This window comes from Zonotrichia albicollis, chromosome 5, assembly GCF_047830755.1.
Source record: "Zonotrichia albicollis isolate bZonAlb1 chromosome 5, bZonAlb1.hap1, whole genome shotgun sequence".
NCBI lineage: Eukaryota > Metazoa > Chordata > Aves > Passeriformes > Passerellidae > Zonotrichia > Zonotrichia albicollis.
The window spans coordinates 18865155-18884468 of record NC_133823.1 but is presented as its reverse complement, the minus strand read 5'-3'; the positions used below and the strand labels follow the sequence as shown (position 1 = coordinate 18884468).

General features: G+C 40.3%; 1 protein-coding gene across 7 annotated transcripts in view; it reads right to left on the bottom strand.

Annotated features, from left to right (window-relative positions):
* BMPR1B (bone morphogenetic protein receptor type 1B) overlaps positions 1 to 19314 on the bottom strand; it is a 231235-nt gene that overhangs the window by 54555 nt on the left and 157366 nt on the right. The gene's annotated exons all lie outside the window — the stretch shown is intronic.

Below are 19314 nucleotides of genomic sequence, written 5' to 3'. Positions count from 1 at the left end.
CTGCCCTTTGCTGAGATTTTGTACGATATATAGCATCTACTATTTAACTAATTTTAAAATGTTTGAACCAATGACAATTTGGGGTGAGAAACTTCCGAGTCTAACCACCTGGGCTTTAAACTGCTGTGCATTTCTCCACTGTATCTTTTAAAGCGAGACTCCAGTTCTCATCTCAGTCTTCTAAGTGCTGACAGAAGTGCAGCCTTCAAGTCCAGTGCTGTTACTCATACTCTGAATAGATGCTGATGGACACATTTGCAAGCAGACACATTCAGTGTATAGAAAACAGTGAGAAGTATTGTGGGAGGTGCTGAAAACAAAACTCTAAGCTCTTGCATTTCCTTCAGAAGGTATAAAACAACACAGTAATCTTAGGAAGCATTACTGTGATGAAAGAACCCAATAGTAGAGCTGTGTGAAAAACCCTAGACAAATAATGCTTGTCTGGTTAAATTGAGATACATTGCTAAGGCCCTTTCACACTATTTCGTAGAGAAGACCATTCTCCAGGTCCTGAATAGACTGATGAAATGTTAGTGCTTCATTTTAGAAGAGTCTTCAAATTATTTAATAGATCATCAAGATATTAGGATGTTTTTTCCAACCCTCCAATGCAATTAATGTCTATCCATTGAGACCCAAATATTCCACAGGAGCACGAATGTTTTGCAAGGGCAAAGATGGGAGATTACATCTCATTTTCTTCTGCATGCTGCCTGAATGTGCACACTGCAGACTGGAATAAAAGACAAATTTCTGCATTGCTGGGAAAAGCAGCTGGGTTAAATTGTGTGTAAATTTACCCTGCAGTGTTTTCTCCTACCTATGGAACAGTAAACTGTCACCTCAGTCATCCTCATAGGCAAAATAACAAAGGAGCTAATCCTGATTAGGTCTAATATTGTCTGAATCACATTTATGTTCACCCTGAAAAAACAGGTCACAGAAGTTAATCCAGCCTGCAAAAACATCCAGAACCAGAAAACCCATCAGGCAGAGTACAAGTCATATGCCCAGTCACCTGACACAAGCCATATACCCCGTCTTAGCAAGAATTAACCCACTGCAAAAATTTAACCACTGGCAACCTCCTCAACTGCCTTCCTTTCCTCTCTTCTCTTTCCCAAGTTTCCCAGGAACAAAAACAGAGCTAGCAATACATAAAAAGAAGGTGAATTGCATCCTTGTATATGAATTCTTCAAAAATTTGAGATTTGCTGAAGATTCTTAATCGAAGTGCCTAAAAGAGACAAGACTCTGCAGGGAGAAGCTTGTGTTAACATAACCTTTCTGAAGAAGGTGAACAGGGGAAATGAATTTGAAAAAGTCCTCCAGGAGAGCAGCTGACAAAAGAGGGTCTCTGTAACAGCAATCAGGGGAAGCCTAAAGTTTATCCAAGGGAGGTTATGTTTTATTCCTTCTCAGGCTTGACCAGACACTGTACATGGCTGCTCACAAGCTGGCTGGACAAGAAAAACATGTGCTGACAGGCTGGATATCACCAAAGTGAAGGTGTCAGCCTTACTCTGAGATCATTCAACTGAACAATTGTGTAAGCTCATCCAGAAGCTAATGCTAATGGCCAGCAAGCCAAGTTGCTGGCTTGCTCATTTCCTTCTATGAATACATGCCAGCACACCTGAATCTTACAGCAGAATAAAGGAAAATCCAGAAAGCTGCTGCTAAACTTACTGCTTACAATGAAATCACTGCGAGATCTTTTTATGCAGACCTTTTTTGGGCTGATTTCCAGGATGAAGCAACAGCTGTCTTTGCCAATCTCCTCACAGGCAAAGAAAATTTTCAAGATTAATTGCTCTGATAGAAAACAGGAGATTTTTTTTTCCCCCTTTGCTTTGTTAGCGCTGCTTCTCCTGCAGTCAAGTTTCTATCCTGGAGGCACTTCCAACTGTGAATTAATTACAGGTTTGATAAGCTGCATACCTATTGTTTGTAGAGATCAGGAGTGGTAAACTTAAAACCCCTTTTATTTCCTAGAAGACTTTATTTCCTGGAAGACTGTAAAATTAATTTCCCACTTCTCCAAGAAAGCTGATGGGAGGCAATTGCTGATGTTCTCCTATGGTTAGAAGTGTAGCAAAAGGAGACCTCTGCTGAAAACTGAGCTTTAGCAGAGGACAAGGGCCTGAAAACATGGCAACCCTTGCTCTTTGCCTGAAGAGCTTCAAACTAACCCATAAATGAAAGTAGCAGAGCCATAATCCAGACTGGTGGGTGCCCTTGATGAAACCCATGCTACACAGGATGTCATCCTTTTTAATTAGGACATTTAACAGATGGATATGGCCAAGAACCAGAATTGCCTGTTCTTGTTTAAGAATAAGCTCTCCACCCAAACAAAGTATTAATGTGTCACTCTGTATAATAAATACATGACTTGCTGTACAAAGAAGTAGAGTTGAATGGCTTTGGCCTTGTCTCACACTAATTTATTTTAAGTCTATATATAACAAGTTCCTCTGACAGTGAATTGTGTAACGTCTACAAGACAAAAACCGGCACACTTCGTTAGCTGCAGAAAGACAGGTGGACTGACAGAAACTTCCACTTAGTGCTTTCCTGGCAGCCTGCCATAGTTTGAATGGGGGCAATTATGAAAAAATTGAACACATGACTTTAATAAGCTTCAATATAGATGGCTGTCTGGTGGAAGAGAAGCTTTACAATAAGTCACTCTGGGTCTAGTCTTTGCTGCTAAGAACAAATGTGCTGTTTCAGATGTCAATCATTTATTCTTGGTACTGTTTGAAAAGGTTAGCAAGAATACTGACATGTGGAATTGTGGATGACACGAAGCAGCCACGGCACTGATCTCCCTCCACATCCTGTGAGAGAGATAGCAGGATCCCTCCGTGCCAGTGGGGAAGTGCCTCCCTGAGCTCAACAGGGATGTGGCAGCAGCACCTGACCCTGGGAATGCAGAGCAAAGAGCAGCTGCTGCTGCAGGGGTTCCACATCAGCCTCTCCAAGTGGAGCTGTTCTCTGCCCACAGCTGAGATAAATATCCACAGATGAATGAAAAATAATCTTATCAAATATCTAGGATGGACATGTCTTGATGCAAAGGTGTCCTTCAGAGGTTTTACAGTTCAAGCTCCCACCTCCAGCACAACTGAACTAGCTGTGAGTAAGACAGTACATAATCCATCACTTCACAGCCACCGTGAGGAAGGGGGGCCATCACTGCAGCAGTTAACACTTGCTCCACGTTTTGAGCAGCTTAAATGAAAGCTGAGGTTTGGGTGAACCACCAAGTCTCCTTGCGCTTCCTTCCCGGGCCAAGCACAGCCTGCCTTTTTCAAAAAAACTCATGTTACCCCCCAAGGGGACTGCTCTTTCAGCAATGAAGGTCTGCAGGGAACATCTTCAGGACTGGAGCAGGCCACTGATGGGGGAAGCAGCCACTGGCCCTCTTGCATGCCTACATGTGAGCCACAGAAATCCAACTTGCTGGAACTACTCACATGGGAATGGGGGCAGAGAGACCAACCAGATGAAGAGCAGGAGTGGTCCCAGCCTCCCATACAATTTTTTCCTAATTCCCTATCAGAAGAAGCAGCAGGACAGTTTCTCCCCATTCCCATACCCCCCTGCCAACTCCAGCTCCCTCCCCTGGCAGCAGTGAGGATGTATTTCCATGTGCTGCCACCAATACCATTATACTCTGTAATTTCGACCTGCTCCCAAACCCTCTGTAAAAATAGCAGCAATTATTAACAACAGGAACAATGTGCACTGATGACAAATCCATAAGAGACATTCCTGATACACCACAAATTCAGTAAGGACAAGTCCAAATAATGAACTGTCATCATTTGGCGCACAAACGCAACGTGGAGAACAACTGGCTAGTCAATAATGTGCAGCACTAGACAGGAGGTCACTGACTTAATGTGAGTCATCAGTGTAATAATTTATGAGAAAGCAGTTACAATACCAGGAGATATCAACAGACTCCTCTGTGTAAGAAAGGATAAACAAGCCTCCTGCTCAGGGCAGGAAATTCACTTCAAGAGCGGTGTTGCGCTTTGGGCAGCATTGCTCCCAGGGGAGAAAAACTTGTGAAAAACAAATCCAGAAAGTCACAAAAAGCATCTTCACCAATTTAAAAACAATTAATTATGAGGACAGACTACAATTATGAGATTTATTCAGTCTAGAGACAAGGACCACATGGTAACAGCTCTGAAATGAGTAAAGATTCTCTGCAAAGACAGATGAAATGTAGCCCTGCTCCTTGTGCACTTGCACGAGGTGAGAAACAAAGGCTGAAACTTGAACACTGAGATCTCAGACACCCAGAACATCAACTTTTCTTTGAAACCCTAACAATGAAGGGAAGCAGACTGTTTACAGAGGTGCAAGAATAAACATTTCTTCCCAAAGGTTTAAAAAATTATTAGACAAACAGGTGTCAGAAATGGTTTAGGTACAGGGCTATCAGGTGGAGGGACAGCCTAGACAATTCAAAGTTCTTTGCACACTTACTGTCCGTCACTCTTGACAAAATGCAAATAGAACTAATTCAAAAACTGAATCTGTATCTCTTAATTTTTAGTACAAAAAAAATTAATTTAATGTAATTCCACTTTTTAATTTCATAACACTGAAATTCTAACTTTGCCTAATGAACAATAAAGAAAATAACCTAAACCCAAAATGTTTCAATGTAACATTCATAAAACACATATTATAGTTTTAGAGAGACTACATATTACTGTTAATTGCTCACCAAGCCAAAAGATCTGTTCTCTGCAAAGTGTTTATCAAGATAATTCTATCACTGGAATTCCAAGATTCCAACAATACTGTTCCCATTATTGTATTCACATCAGAATATGAATAGAAGTTAGATCAGTTGTAGCATCAGTCTTGGTGACAGTCTGAAATCCTAGAATCATAAAATGGTTTGAATTTTAAGGGACTATGAAGATCTTAAAGGTCACCTAGTTCCAAGCCCTCTATCCCAGACTATTCTCTTCAAAAAGAGGTTTAGGAATAAAAAGGGAAAACAACAGCTAAAGAATTGCTAAGGATCTCAGGGAAAAACTGTTTTGAAAAAACACTGAATCTTTGGAAATAAGGAGACTATAGTATTTTGTTTTTTCTTCACTCAGGAGATTGAGAAGTTGCAGCAAGCCTTAAGTTAAATTAAAACATATTTTTATTACACTTTGAACATTGTACTGTGTTGATCATAATAGCTTAATCTCAGAAGAACAAAGAAGCATTAAAAATCACTCTCTGACTCTACCCACGTTTCCTAATCTCCTCTGAGATTATTTTTAAGGCAGGCAAGAAAACATCTCTTTCAAATAAGAAAATCCATATCACATTTGTCTCCAGACCTTTAATTGTTTAATGCTATTTCCCTAGGAAGATGTTCAGTTTCATCTACACAATCCTTTTTTTTTCCTTTCTCTTCCAAAAGGTTAATCAATATTTTGAAATATAAGGCTACTTTATAAACTGCTTTGATTTTTCAAATGAGTCAAACTGAAACTGGAATGAATAACACAATTTACCATGTCTTCCCCTATTCAATGTATGAGATCTCTTGTGAACAGCAGCTTCTGCCAGTTGAGGTTTTGGTTGTCAGAGCAGTAAAATTTTACTTTCCACAGCTTTATGTTCTTTGTGCACAGCTGGAGAACTTCACATTTAGCAGAGGATTACCATGCATATGCAACCGAATTGTTAATTTATAGGGGAAGGTGAAAAGTAGCATTTGCAGTGTAGTGTGAAAGAAGATGATATATAGGAAAGCCAACAAGGGCCACGCACAAGAGTGGAGATGAAGATCCACCAGTCAGCTCAGCTGGACTCAAGCTGCCAGGCTTTTACAATACCAGTTCTCTCTTAACAGGAATGAAATTTTCGTTAGAGCCTGGATCCATTACAGGCAAAAGAATGTTTAAAAACAGGAAGGAAAAATGCCAGTGCAAAGAGTTCCTTCATGCATCTTCTCAAGAGGGTTATGGAAACAGACACCAAGTGCTCCCAGTGTTGCAGAAGTGTCTTCTATTTCCTTATGGTCTGTCTGTGTCCAGTGAATTTCAGGGGAAATTTCCACAAAGGACACACTGTTAGAGCACAATACACTCCAAGGACACTGTGTTCAGCTCCATCCAGCAGGTGTTTCGAAGGAATGCTCTGCCTGAAACCTGCCTTTTGATTACTATGGCTTTGGAGACCATCTGAAAAGAGACACCTGACAAGGGCACTGAGCTTTGTTTAGAGAACTTAATCCTTATTCTCCCAGCTGCCAACTGGGAAAAACTATGTTTTGCCTAAGTAAAAAATTCCTTTCTTAGAATCCGGAGATGAAAGTGGCAGGGAAGAGCAAACACCCTCCCGGAACAGCCGAGTTAACACCCCCAACAGCTGCCTGTTAACAGCAGCAGAAACATCCCTTTTCACTTTGACAACATGTATCAAAGTAAAAAATCTCTGCCAGGTGGCATTAGGCATTACAGGAATACAAAAAACATCCAAAGAACAACCTGATCCTGTGAGACTCTGAATTCCTCCCTCCTGAAATGAATGGTGTGGAGGTGCTACCAATGTAACCTGGTTGATGAATCACATGCCAAAGGCTACAAAGCATAAGCCACTCCTTATACTGGGCATTATTGGAAATATTGCCAAAAAATTATAAAAAACCCCTTTGATTTAAACTGCAATTTCAATCTTGGATGCCCACATGGCCATGAAATTTCCATTGCTCCTAAAATACTGATAATGTGAGTCCAAAGAAAAAAATTGTTCAAAGTGTTCACAGATTGATTTTTTTTTCTCCTAAAAGCTTTACTTTAATCATTGGCACACTAGCCTAGAGACTTTCAAAAGTATTGAGAAGGAACATGGGTGGTGAGACACTGGAAATATGTTGCCAGAGCAGCTGTGGATGCCCCATGCCTGGAAGTGTTCAAGGCCAGCTTGGATGGGGTTTGATCCACCTGGTCAAGTGAAAGGTGTCCCTGCCCATAGCAGAGGAGGCAGTTGGAACTAGATGATCTTTAAGGTCTAATCTTTACATCTAATTTGAAGCATTACAGTACATTCCATGAAGCTTTGCTTAAACAAAATCTTTACTCATGAGCAGAAGAGTTTGAAGAAGGAGTGCATTTGTTGCAGCTCCTTCAAAGATCTGACCTAGAATGGCCCAACAATAAATCAGTAACTGTCCCTGGCTGTACTAATTCAGAGTCCAGGGATCTGAGGAGTTGAATTTCCTGACAATGTCACCTTCAAAGGAATATGCCAGCTCAGCAGGACTTTTCCAGCAGCCTTGTTTCCTGCCTGTGAGAGGCTACGGCAGGCAGTGCTACAGCACAGTGGATGGTACTGTTCATCCCAGTATTTGGGAGCTGAGGAGGAAACTGAATGGGTTGAGAGATAGACCAAGCTGGACTGAAAAGCTGAGAAAAAACATCAGACATAAAACTGGTAAGCAGCAGAAGTGAGCTGAGAAATCTGGGAACTTTATAAAGTCACATAAGGAGGGGAATGTGCAGGGGAAAATTGAGTTGGGTGAAAACAAGAGGTGCTGGATGTTTCTCTGCAGCTTAGAGCTGCACTTTGATTTGTTGAATCTCATAACTCCTCTGTGGAAAAACCTTTCAGCAAGGCCCTAGCAAAACATCCTGTCCCTTCCAAGTGCTGGACACATGGAGATTTGCAACCTATTCTTTGTGCCACTTTGTTCACTCAAGGGAAACGTTTGGTGACATGGATATGCATGGTCATTGTGCTGCATCATGCTTTGGCACAATAGAGGGGTGTGCTAGATGAGAAGACTTCTGTTTTCCACTTGACTTTTTTCAAAGTCTAAACAATAACCCATAAAACCACAATATGTTAGAAGCACACTAAAAAAAATCATCAACTCACCTAACCCAGCTGCCGACTAAGGAGATGGCTGAATTAGTGTTACTTCAGCAAATTTAACAAAGTATATTTATCACAGTGTGTAGAACCCTTTTTTAATTATTGGCAGACACTTAAAAAGTAGATGAGGTAAATAACCCCAAGTAGAAAAAAAAACTTCTAAAAAAGAAAAAAGAGAAGGAATGACCTGCAAGCAATGCCACTTGATACTTTGCGGTGACCTGTCTCCCCCAGCAGTACCTGGGGGTGAAGCCAGAACAAACACCTAAACCACTCTTTTCCAAGCAGTCCCCAATTCTTTGGTCCACTCCTCTGTGTGCTCAGCCTGAAAACCTCAGTTCTGATGACGCAGCACAGTCAGCATTCACAGGTATCACTGATGCCAAAAAGGTCCTTCATTCCTCAAGTGCATGCCAAAGGATGGAGCCCAGAGTGCCTCAAAACCAAGCATGCAGCAAAACAAGGATGTCACAATGGGATTTAGCCATGTCAGGACACACTTCCTTTGAAAGAGAGTCCAACCAAAAATTCAATTTCCTTCTGTTTTGGTGGCTTTATTTTGCAGTCACATCAGTGATCTGCTCCACCGTGCAGCTGCCTAAATCCCAGGGACAAGTAGAGAGAAGAGTCAACAGCAAGGAGTTGTACAGGGCTACTCACATGCTAAATTAGGCTGGTTTTACCCAAATGTGAAACTGCAGCCTGAGTGTCTTCTCCTAGCCTGAACTGTCCTCTCCCTCAATGCTCCATCTGCTAAATGGGGGGACAGATATCCCTTTGTCTAACTAACCTTGGTGATTTCTACATCTAAACTTGCAGTTCACAGGTACAATTACAGTAATGTTACAGTAATGACACTATAATGATGGGTGTCTCAGGGAAAAAAAACATGAGGAAATGAATAATCACGGCCTCAGCAGGGCTTGAATAGCATGTGGTAAATAAGGTGATGGTCACACTAAATAAAATAATGAATAGGGACTCATTAGGTGAGGATTGTTCATCCTTTATACTGAAGAAATCAGGGGTCCAATGGAAAAGTTAATGTGTTATCATGCAGCTGAAGACTGCACAGCAATGCATATGCACAGAAGTCAAAGGCTGCATGTACAACATAAGCACAATTTGATTGTAGCACTAGTAAGAGTATTTTCATCTGTTTTGGGCTGGTGTAGACTGACTTACTTGGTATGTGAAACTCAAAAGCTGACATCATTTAAGATCTATAAATTTTCTCTCTAAATGCCACTTTTAAGTCCTTAAAATGTATTACCTTGAGTACATTAAGGATTGGTTGAATTACTTGGTCCAGATCAGGAAGCAGCCCAGATTAACAGATTCAGTTTCGGAGTGCTGAGGTTGGAACACACACCCTTCCCCTGCCACATCCCTCCTCCTACGTTTCTTGCAAGGAGGCCCAAACACGGATGCCTTCACACGTGAAGATCCTGTCGGGCACGTGGTGACAAACTCTCTGCCATTCTGCAAGGGAAATTTACTCTCCCTTATTTTAGATTAAACTGCCCTGAGAAAAACATTGAGAATGTAACATGGCAGTACTTCATGGCCTGAGTGGGCTGGCACTCAGATTTTGAAAGCCACTTGGTCCAGCACGTGGAACAGCAGCAGTCTGTTACTGTTTGTACTGTTCCTTGTAACTACAAATATTTCTGTGGCCTTTGTCACCAGCAGAGACAGCTACTCCCAATTAATGTCTCTCTTGAACAGCTCGGTGGAGTCAGACTGCATTACTATTTCCATTTTTACAGGAGAGAAGGTAAAACAAAAGCACAGACCAGATTCACAAGAGTATCTTTGTGAATAACTCCCACTGAAACGAGCCAAACTTGGTTCAGCTGCAGAACTTCTGTGGATCTGGATCCACAAATCAAACCAGGGATTATTCTACAAAGCTTAGTATCTTTGAAAGGTCATTAGTGAACTAAACACAGTTTTTTTCAGAAAATTGAGCTGTATTCTTTCCTTCAGAAAAGGGTTGGTTACTACCACTGAAATATTAAACAGTCAAGAGAAACTGGAGCAGGCGGAGTGGTAGAGTTATACCAAATATTTACAGTGATGAGTTTAATGGGTTTTTTTCACACCACTCAAAACTGAATTTTCCCCTAATACTATCTATTTTTTGTATAAATGTAAGAAATAGTAGCCAATAAACACTGAAAATATAAAAATAATTAATGCTGTCACACAGTAAGAAAAATCTTATCATTCTAGCCAACAGTTTCAGAAGCACAGATTCCCACACATCTTTTAGATCTATATTAAAATGTAACAAAGATTTATACCACTATCTTTACTTAGCTCTGAAAAATCCCTCCGGTGCAGACATAAGTGTTAACCTAACCCAGTGTTAAGTGTAAACCTAACCACAGGACCACAGCACTCCTCCAGCTCCTCAATCCAAGTGTGGAAGGTGTTTTCCTACAAGTACAAACAACTTGCTTGGAGAGAAGCAGGAGCAGTGCACCAAAATGAGATTTTTTTCAGCAATTCCCATCTCCGCTATTTGTCCTCCACTTCCCAGCATGTCCATGGCAGGGCTGCAGCCTTCCCTTAGGGTAACACCCATCTAAGAACTGCCCACTGAGAGCAGGAAGGCACTTCCAGAGCCAACAGAGTCATCTTAGAGCCAGGACATGAAAGCACACGGGTGGCAGAATTGCTGTCAGTCTGTCTGTCAGTCTGTCTGTCACCCAAGGCTGAAAAGCTGCAGACTGAATTCCCTTCTTGCTCTCTAAACACACAGAAGACTCTGCCAACAAATCACTTACCTAAGTGGCAGAAAAACAAGAGCTTTTTCACCTATTAAAACCATTATGTTTTAGAGACAGATTTTCCCTTATTTTTACATCAGCTAGGCTTTAGTTCTCTTTGTTACCTAAAATAACCTTAAGATATTTGTTACAAAAGGAAGGCTGTAACATTAGGTTTATTTTAGAGCTCTTTGGTGGCAAGATGCTAGCTGACTGCACAAACATGTTCCAAGGGAAAGAAGCTTGCTTTAAAAGGTTAGATTTTCACACAATTTTTAGTCTGCTTTTCTTTGATTTTACTATTTTATTATTACACAAAATACATACATGACTGAAGAGCATGGCCACAGATGTAGAAAGGGTCTAGGACTTTTTTTGTCCCCAAAACGAAGAATTTCTAAGGGATTTATGTCTAAGTTATGAAAGAGTGCTTAATAGAAAAACATTAACAAAGTACAATGACAGCAGATATTCCAGACTGAATCTTTCTCAGGTTGTAGAAAACACAGCATCTCCCTCTGCAACAGAGGACAATCAGCCTAAGACAAGCGTTAAAACTCTTCAAAAATCAAAGCACTGCAGAGTACTGCAAATAACCACCCTCAATGATAGTGTCAGCTCTCACTGGCTGCTACTAAAGGCACTGCATCAATCACAAACATTTTGGACAAGCCTGTTTTAAAGAGAATTGACCAGGAAAAATGCCAAGAATATCACTACACATCAGTATCTGGGTTTGCATGGGAACTGTAATCTAAGAGAAATGTGAATTTCTGTACATGTAATACAGCCACTACCAAGGAGAAACAATTACACATCCCAGCCTCTCTATTTCATACACAGCAGCAATTCCATGCCCAAATTTTCCCACATGAACAAGACACTCCCTAGACAGTTTAATCCTCACTGGGCTGTGCCTATTTGCAGCAAAAACCTTCTCGAATCTTCTTCTTTACAGCCACAGATAGATATTTTTAATCTTCCCTTCTTTTTTAACAGGAAAATGTGTTAATAACAACTGATCCAGACAGAACCAGATACAAAATTTTACAAAGGCCATAATAGCTTCAGACACTTTTACCTTCCCTCTTTTTACTGATGACCTCTGGTATATATTTACTTATTTTCCAATTTATAAGGCAACAAAAATAATGAATAAAATACATCTTCAGGTAGCTACTAACAACTGAAGTGCTAAGAGAAAACTACATTTAAAAATAATAAATTTTATGAGATGTTCCAGCTCTTTGAAAACCAATCTGAAAGAATGCTCCCCAAGTCTAAATTTATTTGCAAAACTGAAGTCAGTAATGACAGATTCGGAAGGTGAAAATGTTATTTCTTCATCTGTAGCTGTATTTTCAGCTGGTGACTTCCCACAGGCAGCCATCATTCATTCAACAAAGTCTACTTGGCGCCCCTTAATCAAACAGAATACATTTAACAATTTAAACAAAAGATTGAGTTTTCACTTGTTACTTAGTCATAATAGAAAAGAGGTTAGTTTAATGTCACACTGGCCTAATTAATATGCATTCAGATTTTATAGGAGATATTCAATTAATAATTTATTTATTTAATATATATGTTGCTTGAGCACAGCATATGTCAATATAGAATTAGGTTGTAAATTTCAGACATTTCAGACTAGAATTTCTATGCTTTTTACCACTAAAGAAGAATGTAGCTGGTAAAGTTTCACTCTGTATACAAGGTGCCACAGTTAGGAAAAAAAACCCATTCTTTTATTGCTTAGGCTGACCAGATACAAAACAAAGCCTCCCATGCAGAGCCTTAGATTGTACCTAACCCAGGTAAAAGAAGAAACTAAGCCCATCTGTTCCTGAAGCTATGTCACTCACGCTGATTTTCCCAGTACTCTGCACAGCCAACAAGATATTCTGTGTTTGGGAAGAAAAAGAAATTTGCTGGAAACCTCCTGCAAATGAAACCCAGCTGATTAAGTACAATCCCAGATGTCTCCTGCACCATGTGGCTTTGATAGATTAAATTGAGCATAAGAAAGAGACGAAATATTTATGAAAATTAAATTTGCAGTATGCATGTCAGTAAGCCTGAAAAACATTTTTTTCAAGTGAAGACAGGAAGCCACATTTTTCACCCAATCAGCTTAGGTTGGGTTATAGTGCTGGTATTCATGGAGCTCCTGAGGTGCTGAAGTTTCATGCAGACTGCTCAGCTTTTATTCACACCACTTATCCCAGGGACCACAGACACTGCCTCTGACACCAGTAGATCAAACATTCCTAAACAACAGGTTCAAATGAATTACTACATTTTACTCCCTATCCACCAAAAGTTCAGTATTTCAAAGGCTGGGAAAAAAGGTCAAATCCCACTGAGCACTCTGGGTAACAAAACTGTGTACTGGACACCAAATACTGCTGGGACAAACAAACACTCAAGGGAATGCTGTCAGACACTTAAGCAAATTCCTACATCCTGACACATCATCAGGCTGTTTGTTCCCCAAAATGTCACACTTGTATTGGCTTCCTCTAAAGAGAAGTGGAGGAGAAAAAAAGGATTGTGGCAAAAGAGAATAGAAAGAACAAATTAAGGTAACATTTACAATTAAGTGAAGCCACGGAAACACTAAATAACTCCATTTTTACAATGTTTAATGTCTTGCATAAAATCAGCAAAGACCCACCTGACATCTCTGGCTCCCCATAGTCCCACTCTTGCCCATCTCAGAAGATCTGTTATCACTATAATAAGCTCTTTTACAGAACATGACCAGGTTTTCCCTTCCTATCCATTCCTAAATTTCATCCATTGGCAAACAACTGTCTTGGAAAGGGTAGCATTCCCATTCAATACACTCTTTTTTCTCCTTTGGGGAACTGAGAAATGCAGAAAAAAAATTTTAGAAGGTAATCTTTGTGATCATTTGGCACTCTATTACTTCAAAATCCTGCCTGATTGATACAAATATCCTTTTGAATACTATGACCTAATACTCACAGATGTGATCTTCTTAGCAAAGCAAAATTAGTACAAAAGGCTAATATTTATACTGTAGATTAGTAATAAAGGGGCTGCACTTCTCTGTGCAGCTCACTGAATGTTTTTAAAACAGAAACCAGAAGGTCATTAACTTCAGCAAAGCAGGAACAGAGACAAATCTAACACTTCCCATCACCCCTGTGCTCCTTAAACACCTCCTGAGTGCATTACAGGGCCACCGGATGAGCCAGGACAGCAGAGCTGTCCCAAAGGAGATCAGGAGTTTATTTGAAGAAGCCCAGCAAGCAGCATTTCCCAAACTCTCTTTCAAAAGAGGAGCAATGAATACCCTATTTCCTTTTCATGGAATGTTTATATGCTATGGCTGAAGTACCTTTTGCTGCCAAGCCAATGCAAAGACACATTTCAGCACAGGAAGAACAATATACTTGCTTAGTGTGCATGTTTTGACTTCACACAAGAATACATTGTGTCGGAAGCAGCAGCCCAAAATCTTCTGAGAGATGACCAGTACCACTGCAATAGCACAGTAACTCCATTGATAAACATCATAAACATCAGCAGCATTAAAAAATATGTCCAGTACAGTCAGTTTTCAGTGTCAAATGCTAACAAATAGAAGAGCTTCAAATACAGGTTAGTAAAAAGACAAGACTGTCCTTAGTCTGGATAACTAAACCAACACACTAGCCCTGTTTGTTTATTTATTAAATGAATTAAGTCTCCATTTCGGCAAATAACTCAAGGAAGAGAGTAGTCCTGTGAGTCTCAAAAAGTCCATCCAAGCTTAAAATCATGCAGGTCTTTTAAACACTTCACGGCTATTGGGGCTAACATATGGCACACCTAGTTTCAGTCCTCTTAAGTATTCTGCTTTCTAGTGATGAATCTGGAACAACAGGCTTTCAAAAATCACACAAGTCAAGTGCTTGCCAATGCAAGACGTGTCAGGCCTTCAAACCCAGTATCTCTGCAAGGTGAGGATGGGTGATAAACTCCAATTCACAACAAGTGGTGCAAAGTACATTTCTCATGGCCTGAGTTGAACCACATCTCCTAGAAAAACAAGGAAGGAGGGAAGGAAAGAAGGAAAGACCCAAGTATTTGCTATCCTCCCTCCAGGTATGATGCTGAAGAGGTGAGATTTCGAGCATCTGTAATGTTCACCATAAGCTACTTTTGCTGCTGATTAGTAGTGAGAGATTAATATCCAGGGGTACCATACAACAGCTGCAGTCTGAACCTCCTGAACACAGACGTGGTTATGCATTTAACAGCTGGGCTCAAACTTTAAGTGGATTTTCCTGTATGGTAACTAGGATCAGTTTACAGTTGAAAAATTATTATTTTAAATGCATGCTGTACAACTACACCACACAGCTACCTCTGGAGTAACACAGCCCAAAGGTTACCTATCCTCATGCTTCCCACATCATCCTTCAACTTTCAACAAGCCAAACTACGTCAGGTCCTATCTCCTAATTCCCACAATTTTAACCTCTAAGACTCTGAGTGTTAAAAATGCATCAAGGAGTAACAAATACCAGAGGTGGATGTGGAGGTCTGGCACTTCTCCAGGCAACAACCAGACTAGCAGGTGAACATGAACTTATTTTGCATTACACCAAAGTACAGAATTGCCTGCTAAATCCCCTAAGCAGTGAGTGAACTAACAAATAATTATACCAAAAATTTTGTTGCATCAGTTTATGTATTTTCCAGACTGCAAAAATAATTGACAATTACCTCTGCTCAGAGTCTCTGTGGCTTTGGATCCATTAATCATAAAGGCTGATATGTCACCCCACAGTGTGAGGCTGGGGTACACCAAGAGGCAGAAGCTTCTCCTTAAAGACAAAACTGCTCAGTTTTCTCATGCTTTCTCGCCCTATTTTTCACAAGTGCTACACCCTTTCATTCAGAAAGACTTCTGTATGATTTCCACACATCACTTTAGGACAAGGCTGCAATACAGTCAACTTCCTGACAATTTAAACGACGCTCATTTGTAGCATAACTCAGGAGGCCACCAGTGGTAGTAGAGGAAGATGGAAAAATCTGCCAAATCTATATCCTGCCGGCAAGATGGGCAGGAAAATCTCAGGATTTTTGTAAAGCTCCATTTTTATGGTTAGTTATGGCTTACACTTCATTCCATGTATAGGACTGATACAGCTATGCAGTGACAGATGCAAAGGATTTAGGCCAAAACTACAATTTTGCCCCAAAGCTCAGCCTCTTATGAAACATTTCTTTCTTTCCCTTTTTTTTTTTTGGGGGGGGGGGATGACCTTTGCTCAGATTATGGGATAAAAGAGAGTTTTTAAAACAAAGAGGCAGGACTGTCAAGAAGAGGTCTTGTCATCAGTTTCCTTGACAGCACATCCCTCTAAGTTGCATCATTGAGCTCAAGTAAGCATTTTTCCTAATCATTCAGTTAAATTAGCTTTTGGCCTACATTATTTAAGATTCAGTTTTCAAACAAACATTACCTTTTCTGACCTAAGTTTTGAACAATTCCTTCAGAAAAAAATCTTCTTAAGTCTGAATTCCAGCCTAAAAATTACCATCAGTAAGTCTGCAATGCAGGATAGAAGCAGAAAACAGTGCTCAGCCCAAAAGCCTGAACGTAAGAGCCACAGTTCAGTCTGAGTGAACTGCTCTGCTTTTCTTCCTTACACTTTGATCTCAAGTTTAGAGAAGATTAAATTCAGCCAGAAATACTCCAACAGACAGACATGAGCAGCAGCCAACACTGGTCACAAACAAACCATGTCAAAAACATTTCAATTCCCTCCAGGATAAAACATAGGCCTTGCAGACATAAGACAAGTAAGATCACATGTGAACTGGAGGATGAGGCTAGCATTCAAAAATGTTCTTAAGAAATGGAAGAAATGTTTGGGAGAAGCTGGGGTGCTATTAAGACAGTATAATACAATATTCAGTCACTGTAACAATGCACACGCAAAAGTGATTGCACAAATGAAGAAATACTCAGGTCTGAGTTCTGTATTTTGAGGAACATACAGAGAGACTGAAAAATGGACAGCAAATTTCAGCAAAAGTAATACTGGAGGTACTCAGAACCAGTAGAATAGAATTGGGTTTGAACTAGCATGAAGACAACCAGGGTACACTTAAGACTAATTTTTGTAGAGGTGAAAATAAGGAGACACTGGAAAAAATGTCCAGAAAAAATTCTGGACATTTCCAGAATCCTGGAAATGATTTCCAGGACCCTGTGTTCTCCTCATCACTGAAGGGAAGCCAAATGTTGGTAAAAGTATGTATGTGTATCAGAGGGATTAAATAAACTCTTGGCATCTAGTGCAAATCAGTCACTACATTAATGATCTAACTATATCTGATTTTAGTAAACATGTGGAGCCATCAGGATCTCCCCAGGTATATGTACAGGCAAAAGGCAAACTCCACAGGTGAGTAATTCATGTCCTCACTAGGATCATCCTGCAAGGAAACAGAAGCTTTGAGGGGATAAAGAATAGATATATTTACTAAGCAAATTAAAGCCACAATTAATAAACCTTTAAAAAATTGTGTTCTCAGCATGAGGCATGACCTGAATTACTTAGAAGACCACTTAATTTCGTCTTCAACTCTCTTTTCATAACTATTTCTGGTATTGAAACTGACCCATAACCCAAAGGTTAGAAGGTAGCAAAGTGTCATCATGATTTTTTTTTTAATTAAAATGTAATAAATACAATTATACAATGCATAGCTAACCAAGGGGTTTCTTTCCCTGGATTTAGCTCCTAAAATTATCCTCAAACAGCTTCAATTGCTATCACTTTGTCTTTCTTTATTTGCTGAAAGATTTTGGGCTGGAGCTGCTGAAAGCACCTTTGGGAAACCACTGGGCCCTCCCTGGCAAAGATTCCCCAGCACAGGCCTGCCTCAATCTGAGAAGGGCTGGCAAACAAGAAATACACAGTCTTTGGGAGAGAAAAAACCCTGTGCTGAACAAGATACTAGTAGCATTTCCTAAAGAATTTTGTACAAGTGCTCAAAAACTAAGGAGAATTTTGACTCCTGACTGCCAGGAAGTTGGGAATGCATTTCAAATGCAAACAGTGAACTCAGATGCATCTAGGTTTCAAATTACTGGGAGTCTCCTACTGACACTTGTAATTACACTGTTGATAAGAAACTGTATCTGAGGATTTTTTCTTCTGACATAATTTTTGCATGCTCATATTTGTGCCTGAAATTCTGCAGAGAGGGAAAAATCTTGGTTTCTTCTGGACAACCTAAGTTTTCTGTGCACATCTTTCAGCAGCCTACTGCATTTCTTCCACAGATCTGCCTAATCCGCCTGCAGATGCTCCTAAATCAGAATACATACTATTTCCTTGAGGGTCACTGCACTAAGATTCTCAGTATCTTTAGGAGCACATTATTTTGGTATGGATAAATCTGAGGATAATCTAGTACTCCCCTTGATTTCAAGGGATCATGCACAAAGAAAAATGTCCAAGCATCCAGCCATCAAAATTTAAAAGGGAACAGAGAACCTAATAAGGCTCAGGTGCCTTTTTGACTCCTGGTTTCAGGGAAGTTGATGCAGCCTCAGCTGCACTCTGCACTTCGGCAGCAGAGGGTGCTGCCAGAATACCGAGGGCCCCTGCAAAGATATCCAGGACTGGCAGTCAGGTGTGACTGCAGTTTATCCAGAGCCTCCATGTCACACAAGCATCACTTAGGGAGAAAAGTACCAGTTAAGGGTTTCACACTCGTTTTTCAATACCGCCCAAACTCCATAAAATTTGTCCATCCCATGCCCAACTGTGTGGCATTCTCACTCCTAAGCCTCATACACAGCTTCTGCAGTGATGGTTGAAAACGAAGTCAAACACTAGATAACAAACACCAGTTTTGTGATTCAAGGAGAGGAGGACTGATCGAGGACTGCAAGCTTGAATCTGAACTGCACACACGGTTACACTCGCTCAGGGCTCCTGCAGAGCAGCTGCTGCTCAGATCCCGCTCTGCCATCCACCACGCTCTCCCCAAGCCCAGCTGTTCCCATGGACACTGCCCCCACTTCCCACCACATGAAAGCTTCCAGGACAAATGGACTGCACGAGTGGCACTGCTGCTTCTTCTGCTCCTTAGTTTTAGTGTATGTTACTAAGGAAGCCAGAGTAAAACCTTCTCAAGCATCAGGAAACTCATGGTTGATGCTGAAGGACTGCAGGTGAAGTCACAGAGTTTATCTGGTTAGTTAACAGAACCAATTTATGGATAAAAATAAAAAAACTTCCTTGATACGCATATTTTTTTTCTCCTTCAGATGTGATGACCAGCTTATTAGCTAACTGCTTCATATTGCAAACATCTAAGCCAAAACATCCAGAACTGTTTCATTAAATTATTTATCCCTTTTCAAGAGACGCCAAGCTTAACAGAAAAGGAGTCTTCAGTGACAGTAATTTCATAGCTATTCCAAAGAACGTCAGTACATGAATGAAGCACTACTGTAAACACATTTATAAAGTCCAAAAAAACCGTCCCCCAAAAAAATCAGCTCATTTACTGGGCCCAGAAGTTGTTTTTAAATGCAGGTTTGTAGATACGTTTCAAATCCTCTAATACACTCCTTATTTTCATCTCT